Raw genomic sequence first — 8,883 nt, 5'->3', positions numbered from 1 at the left:
TCTTTTCTTCCAGTTCAATCAACTCTACCATTCTTACTGACATGGAACTATTTTCAACCAATTCCAGCTGATGAGCCAACTCCAAGGATGGTAATTTCAACAAAATTGGAAGTCTGGCCTCCCTACCATATACCAGCACAAAAGGTGAATTCCCAATAGATCTCTTGGGTGTTATCCTATCAGCCCACAGAGCAGTCCTTAATTTTTTATGCCAAACCTTCTGACTGTCTTCTATCATTCTCCTTATGATTCTGATCAGATTTTTGTTGGAAGATTCAGCTAAACCATTGCCCTGCGGGTAGTAATTTGATGATGTTCTCAGATAGATATTGTGACTCATTGCCCATGCACAAATCTGGGTTCCAACAAAAGATTTGGCATTATCTGAAATGATAGTAGAAGGAGCTCCAAACCTAGATACAATTCCATCAAGGAATTCAACAATTGATGGCTCTGTAGCATCCTTCAAAGCAACTGCCTCTATCCACCTAGTGAAATAATCGATAGCAGCCAAGATCCATTTATGACCTGTGCTAGATGGAGGATTAATGGGGCCTATGAAATCCAACCCCCACTGGGTGAAGGGCTGATCCACCTGAATGGGGTGAAGAGGAAGAGTTGCAAGTCTTTGTTTACCTGAGAAAAAGGCACATTTCTCACATTTTCTCACATACCTATAACAATCATGGAACAGAGATGGCTAGTAATATCCAGACCTCATGATCTTCATGGCAGTTTTTCTTGCAGAGAAGTGGCCACCATCAGGGCCATCATGAAGTTCTTTAATCATCCGATCAACCTGATCTTCTTCAATAAATCTCAACAGAGTCCCATTAAAATCCCTCCTGAATAGGATATCATAAATCACAACATAGGGAATGGATTGCAGTCTATATTGTCTTCTTTTAGCTCTATCCAATCCCTGAGGGTATCCATTCCCTAATAAAAATTTCCTCATGTCATCCATCCAGCTCCTTGGGGCATTAACATTTCTTTCCTCCTACTGCTCTACAATTACCATAGCAGTCCCTTCATCTGAATCCTGACCTGATAACATTTCTTTGCATAATCCTCTCCCTCTTACCAATTTGGTAATCTGAATATCAACATCATATTCCATTACCCTAGTGATCCATCCAGCTCTCTTTTCACTGATGTCCTTGCTTAACAGGAAGTCTTTTACACTCGCATGGGGCACCAACAAATGGATCCTATTATGGGATAAGAGGTGTCTAAATTTCTTCAAGGCTCTAATGACTGCAAGGGCTTGCTTCTCAACAAAGCTATACTTATCTTCATATTCCTTGAGTCCTTCACTAAAGAAGGCTATGGGCTGCTCCTCATTCTTGTCATTTGTCTGAGTTAAGACAACAAAAAAACTTGACTCACCACCTAAAGTGTAGAGGATGAAATCTTTCTCAAAATTTGGGTTCGTGAGAGTGGGGGCTGAGGCTATGGCTGCCTTAATTTCTTCAAAACTCTCCTTCCCCTCCTTGGTCCATGAGAAGACCATACCTTTCTTAAGCATGGCTGTGAGGGGTTTCACCATGATGGCAAGATTAGGAATAAACCTTCTTACAAAATTTATCCTACCAAGGAAACTTTGTAGCCCTTTCTTGTGTTTAGGGAGGGGAAGGGCAAGTATCGATTTTGTTCTTTCTGGATCAATGGTCAACCCTTCCTTAGATACAATGTGTCCCAGTAATTTTCCTTGGCTTGTACCAAAGACACACTTGGCTAGGTTGAGGGAAACCCCAAACTCTCTACATCTTAGAAATACCTGTCTCAAATGATCAAGGTGATCTTTTACATTCTTGGAATATACAGTTATATCATCAAGGTATACTAAGAAAAACTTGTCGATTAATCTTTTGAAAGCTACTTCCATCGCCTTTTGGAATGTGGCACTTGCATTTGTTAGTCCAAATGGCATCTTGCAATAAGCATAGGTGCCCCATTTAGTAGTAAATGTTGTCTTATATCTGTCAGATTCTTTAACCAACAATTGGTTATAACCAGAAAATCCATCAAGAAAAGAAAACCTCCTTGACCCACTGAACTTGGACAGAATTTTCTCCATAGAAGGGAGAGGATGGTGATCCTTAAGGGAAGCCTGATTAAGATCCATAAAGTCCACACATAGTCTAATTTCTCCATTCTTCTTCCTTACAGGGACAGGGTTAGCCACCCATGATGAGTGTTTGATAGGAAAAATTATGTTAGCTTCAATCAACTTGGATAGTTCCTTCCTCATTAAGGGTTCAATCTTGGGATTCACTGGCCTCTATTTTTGCCTTACTGGTTTGACCCTATCAACTAAATCTATGGTATGTTGAAAAAAACTAGGGTCAAACCCCTTTAAGTCATCATCTGACCAAGCAAACACATCATTGAATTCTTGACATAGATGAATGAAATTTTCTTGCTCAGCCTCAGAACATACCTTCCCCATGTTAAGAGATTTTCCATCAGAAATAGTAACTGAAGCATGATCATCCTTTTCTGGAGCTAGATTTATTCCTTTGCCTCTTGTCTAATCATCAGGATTAAAGACACTCTCCAAGGTAATGAGACCCTTGGGCAACTTGTTGGAACTGAGGTGAATGATCTGATCACCATACTGATCTTGTAGTCTTGACTAATTTCTTTCTGAAAATTCTGCTTCATTCTGCAAGAAACTCATAATCTGCTCATCAGACTCAAACACCTGCCAATGAGTATTATTATCAGGAACAACAGGCCTTATTACCACCCTTATTTGTTGCTTCTTCTCTTCCTCAAGATTCCCTGGCACATCATAAGATGCACCCACTGCTGCAAGTCTATCAGCATATTTGTTTTCTTTCCTAGGAATGCTTTGGATATTAAATGCTTGGAAACCCTCAAGAAAATCCCAGACTCTATGTTTATAAGACTTGAGCAGGCCATTTTTGGTGATATTCTGATTTCTCACTTGGTTCACTACCAACTCACTATCTCCATATACTTTCAAGGCTTGAATTCCCCTCTTTTGGGCAAGTAGGAGACCTTGGATCAAAGATTCATACTCGGCCACATTATTGGTACAACTGAATTGGAGCCTAAAAGAGAAGTAGTATCTTATTTGTGTAGGGGAGATCAACATAACACTAGGCCCTGCTCCATTTCTATTCCTTGAGCCATCAAAGTACATATTCCATATTCTACTCATGTCATCATTAGCTCCAACAAGATTAGGAACTTGAGCCTCCTTCTCTATTATGCAATATGTACTAAGACCTGTCTCCAGAGTTTTCGACATAGGCTCAAACTAACATGTATTTTCCCACTCATCTAAGAAGAAATCAGGAATCTCTACTATCGAGGTGGCAGGCTCATTTACCATGTCATTCTCATCCATCTCCAAAATAGGGCAATTCATATTAATGAAGTTGGGAGTGTAGGGTTCAGTGTGATGAAGGGCTTGAGGTTCTGCTCTAATTGAAGCATTGGCCCCATATCTGGTCTTAAATGACATATAAGACCAATCAGCAGATATGAATCCACCTATCTAGGCAGTGAAGTCTCTTGAAAGATAGATGGCAAAATAGGGCTTGACTTCAGCAACAGATATGTCTTGAATCATAGTACAACCAGGGCATGCATGTAGGGCCATTTCCACATTCTTAAGGATGCCTACGGTTTTGACATTACTCCCATCTAATTGTAACACATCCCTAATAATGGGCTCATATTTCATTCCTAAAGCATCAGCAACACACCTAGGCATTACTGAGATGCTAGCCCCTGAATCTATCATGCAATTATGGACTAACTTGCCCCCTATAATCAGAGAAACATAGAATGGAGGAGGTCTAACCTTTTTATTTGTCTCCATGTCACCTGATGGTTGTACTAAACTAGTGTCACCCTCCATGGTAGATGACTGATCTTTGGGCTCAATCTTTTCCAATTCTTGCTGCAGCATCCTTTTCTGCATTGGTATGGTGGCAACTGCATCCCACATGGAAATGCTTACATTGGTTCTCTTCATTTGCTCTACCACACTCAAGGGTGCATTAGGAATTTTGGCAGAGACTTTGGGAGGTTTACCCATGAGAGGCTGAGATGAAGCAACATAGGGATCACTTGCATCCTCCTTTCTTAGACCTTGCCTTTGCTGTTGTGAAGTGTTTGTCTGCTCATTTGCTTTTTGTGTATGAGGTATAACACTCGAAGTTGAGGCCTGCTCAGGAGAAAGGGGGGTAGTATGTTCCATAGCTCTCCTCTTGCTTCTTGTGTTATGAGCAACAAAATCCTAGTTTACATTACAATGCTCCTCCATCTCGTGATTCATAAAAGAGCAATCACCCCGCCTCTGAACATATGAGGCTTCCTTGGGATGATCTTCCTTGTGTGATTGCTTTACTGCGGACTCCTGGACAGTTAGGGTCAAATAAGATTCTGCTTTCTGACATAAGTAGTAGGTATAAGAATAGTTACATGAAGGACAGAAGTCCTGATCTTGGGCTAAGTTATTTTGAGGAACTAAAGCTCTATTCTGATTTGAGCTTGAAGCAGCAGCATGACTATTTTTCCTATTCTGATCAAAAGAGCTATTCCAATGATTAGGAGGCCTACCACCACTTCGAGCCTGATGTTGTAATTGGGGGGGCTTGCCACTTTGGGCTTGCTACCTTTCTAAGGCCACTACCTTGTTACTCATTTTTGTATTAGAGAAAAACTATCCTCTAATTCCTTCCCTTGGTCCTTCAACTCCTTCCCCTGCTCTTGCACTTTTTTATCCAGAGTCCTCTCCCTTTTATCTATATTCAGCACTAGACCTTGGAGCATTTCCTTGAGTTCCTCTATTCCGTTTGAGGATGTGGAAGCTTGGGGAACTGGAGTAAGGGCTCGTGATGTTGAAATTGTAGGAAGAGGGGCTATTGCTGGTTGGTGGTTGGGAATATCAGGAAAGAAAGGCATAGGAGGCCTTGGAGCTAACTTTCCACCTTGTATTAGGATATTCTCAGCTTTTATAGCTGTCTCATAAGCATTCGGTAATGTATCTCCTCCCATAGTTTGGATTGTGGTGGCAATGTCACTGTTGAAAGCTCTAAGGTAATGCAAGAAGGCATTACTAGGGGTAGGTTTCACTAAAGTAGGTATTCTATCCCATGTCTTTTGGAATCTATAATTAAAATTAGTCATACATTCATGGGGGGCTCTTTTTATTGTAGTCAGTTGCTCTAGTAGTGACAAATGGTCACTCTTATCCTCAAAATGTTTGCATAATCCTGCTCCTAGTCCATCCCAATTAGTTATGGAACCATGAGCTAAGCCTCTGTACCACTGTAATGCTTTTCCTTTTAAAGATGAGGCTAGAAGTGTGATAGCAACATCGTCTTCTGTAATACCATGAATATTGCAGACATTCGCTACCTCTTGGATATGCTCTAAAGGGGAAATAGAAGTTTCACCAGTAAAATCAGGTATACTTTTTAGTGCAGATACTGGTATATCATGTCTTTGGGCTAACAATAGAGGACTTCCACCATTAAAGGTGGCAAAAGCATGAACTCTCGGTTATGCCATATAAACAAGTGTTCTATTGATGAGTGTTGATGGCAATCTAGGCTGAGTTCGAATAGTAGGGGGAGTAGATACGGATCTTACAGGTATATCAACTGTTATTCTACCCCTAACTGGTGATAATGAAGTTCTAGTCCTTCTTCTCCTAGGATTTGAAAGAGAAAGCTCTTGATATTGAAATTTACCTCTAGAAGACGCCCTTGTTTCAGTCCTGGGCATGAATCACTGCAAACTTGGTCTGGAACCAGACTTTTTGATGTTCAGAGTCGCCAAGTACTTGAAGAATTAGCCTCTTGAAGGCTTGAAAACTAAAGCTAGCACTACTTCTTCAACATTTATCTCTAGAATTCTTTCTTCTTGACACCAGTTACCTGAAATCTTCTGATATGGGTCCCACCGGGCGTGCCAAAAACTGTTGTCACTTAGGTTTGCACCCTTGTCCAAGGCCTATGCGCGAGGACAACCTAGTGAAAGATGGAAACAACCTCCAAGATGTGGGACTTGAACTACGAGGTTGAGTCTCCGGAGAAGGCCGGCTTCCTCTTACTGTCAGGGCGCACCTATCTATTCTCAGAAGGAAAAGGGAGAAAGAGAGCACTAAAGCAAATCTACCTAGTCTAATCTAAGGCGGTGATGCACCAAAACAGAGTTTTCAGACTCATTTCTGCCCATACATGCACTACAGAACTAGGGTAACATCCAAAGTCATACATTCATTCAGACTTATATTGATCAACAACCACATATGGATCATGAAACCAACTGAATAACACTAGGAACAGAAGATTTCACTTGTATATTATTCAATAGGCGAAAGATAGATACAGTATGCAGACTACTGATCTCAACAATACATCAATGAGAGGCAAAATGATACACATACATGTTGATGGCTGAAAGAGATGATACAGGATGCTTATCTAGCTCAGAGACAAAGGGATTTTTACACTGCAAGCCTGCAAGCAGTAGCAGAGAAAATCAGGGAGAGTCGACCCTTACAAAATGTACAAAATCTGCCTTTATAATTCGGGCATGACTGAAGTTTTTTTGCATTACATTCACTTCTCACCTACTGGCATTAATTCCTCATCTACAAAATCCAATCAAGGATCTGATCTAGGCATGGCTCTGGGTACAAAAAATCCAATATCTCATTGAAAATAGGGGCATTGAAGGGGCAGGAATGGCGCCACAACATTCCCTGACATGGTAGATGGATCGGCTGGATAGATGGAGTGTCCCCCTACACCTGATATCCATTTTGAGTTGGTGGCAATTGATTATGAAATCAGATCCACGACAAAAAATAAATATGATTTCTATCCTTTCTGGTTCATGAAACAGCAGGGTCAAAAAAGTCAACTAGGTCCACATGCTGACTGGGCCACGTGGGGCAATCACTTTCCTCCCCTTTGCCACCCTGGCAGTCCTCTTCATGCGCTGACCACACCTTTATGTTTGACTAGGTGCTATGTCGCTATGGGCGCCATGCCCTGAAGTTCCTAATAGTGACATAGGGCCCAACAGTTATCTCTATCCGTGGTGGTACCAAACTATGACTGCGATACCCCAACCTGACTATATCATTGACTTGGCAACTTAACTATCAATCATAACTATGATGTTAATTGTGCATCCCTTGTGGGCCCCAAGGACACATGGCAGAAAGGCTCCAACTCGCTATGGCAAACCTCGCATAACTTCCCCATAGCGTGATGGCGCCTGCCCTTGGTCTCTGCAGATCTGACAGCTCAAAACTCAACCCCTGACTGCGCTAGCCACGTCGAAGATCTAGTGCCACCTCATGTCTATGTTCTGACCTGGCATATGTGGTAGTCCTTCATTGGCCTGACGTAGCACCATTTTGGCGAATTCCATAACACCTAGGCCCACTGACCTACCACGTGGTACTAAGGCACTATGTTGCTATGGGAAAATCGAGGCAACCTTCCCATAGCGAGATAGCGCCCAACTGCCATCTCACCCTTTGATGCAAATGTGGCGTATTCTGAAATGCCACCGTGGTAGATGAGGTACCACCCTGACCAATCACGAGGCCACAACGTTAGATAGCTCATCCCACCTATCCTGTACTACGATCCCACCAAGCTTGAGAGGCCATCATGATCTATTTTCCGTTTGGGCGCTATGTCTCCAATGGAAAACTCATGAGTTTTTCGATGGCGCCATGGCGCCCCACCAACATTTCTAAACTTTTCGGCTGCCTAACCTCTTCCCGCCGCAAAACTAGCCCGTTGTAGACTTGCTTGCCATCACACCTCCCGACTGGGCGCTATGTCGCCAACATAACCCTCGCACATCTTCGCCATAGTGCGATGGTGCTTACCGTTGATCCGAGCTGATCTGACGGTGGTGAACGTAAGCCTCGACTTTGTTAGCCGTGCAGACAGGAACTTTGACCTGGCACACGTGGTTCCTTCTGATTTGTCGCCGTGACACTTGATTTTGTCGGTCGTTGAAACTCGCCACCGTGAATATTTTCGTCGGGCGCTATGTCGCTATGGAGATTTTTCGGCTGATATGCGATAGCGACATAGCGGACAAGGCACTGTGGAACTTTTCCGATCCGTCGAACACTGGACCCACCTCTGCAACGTGTCCTCAGGGCGTCATCGTGCTATCATAAATATTGTGCATTTTCTTTATAGCGTGATGGCCCCAACCGTCGATCTGTTTAGATCTGACGGCTAGAAACTTGCAGGTCGTAGCATTAAAATACCAACTCTGAGACTAACCGTTGAATAACCCGTGCGTTTGAATCTAAATCCTTGGCGATAAAACGAGAGGTAATAGTCATTATACAAAAATATATAAAAATTATATATGTACATATTTATGAAGTCTAGAAGCATAAGTTAAAACTAGATTGTCCCATAGTATTATAAAATCATATGAAACCTAGACATAAATTTTAAACTTGTAATCATAGCATCAAACTCATGAAGAAACTTAGAATAAATGTTAGGTTAGAAGAATACAAACAAATGTGTTTATTTAGAACATGGTAACCTTAGTTTTTCCTTTGAAAAAATCTACAAATTAGTGTGTTTTATTTACTTTAAATTTATTTTAGTTTACTTTAAATTATATTTTCTCCAAAATAAGTTATTTGTGGTATCCAGTTTTTTCACACATGTATATTTCTTAAAATTGTTTTGAAAAAAATCTATTAAAAGATAAAATTATTAAAACATATTTTTTTAGCTATGTTGAATATTCTTAATGTCTACAATTTTAATGAAAAATATTTTTCATATTTCTAATGTTATACAAAAACTTTTAATTGAAACATGTTTTTTTTTTCAAATATCT

Source organism: Cupressus sempervirens, chromosome 9 (assembly GCF_028749045.1).
Source record: "Cupressus sempervirens isolate cs-2001-9-10 chromosome 9, ASM2874904v1, whole genome shotgun sequence".
In the NCBI taxonomy this organism is placed as follows: Eukaryota; Viridiplantae; Streptophyta; class Pinopsida; order Cupressales; family Cupressaceae; genus Cupressus; species Cupressus sempervirens.
The sequence above is the reverse complement of the archived record's forward strand: the minus strand, read 5'-3'. Positions refer to the sequence as shown.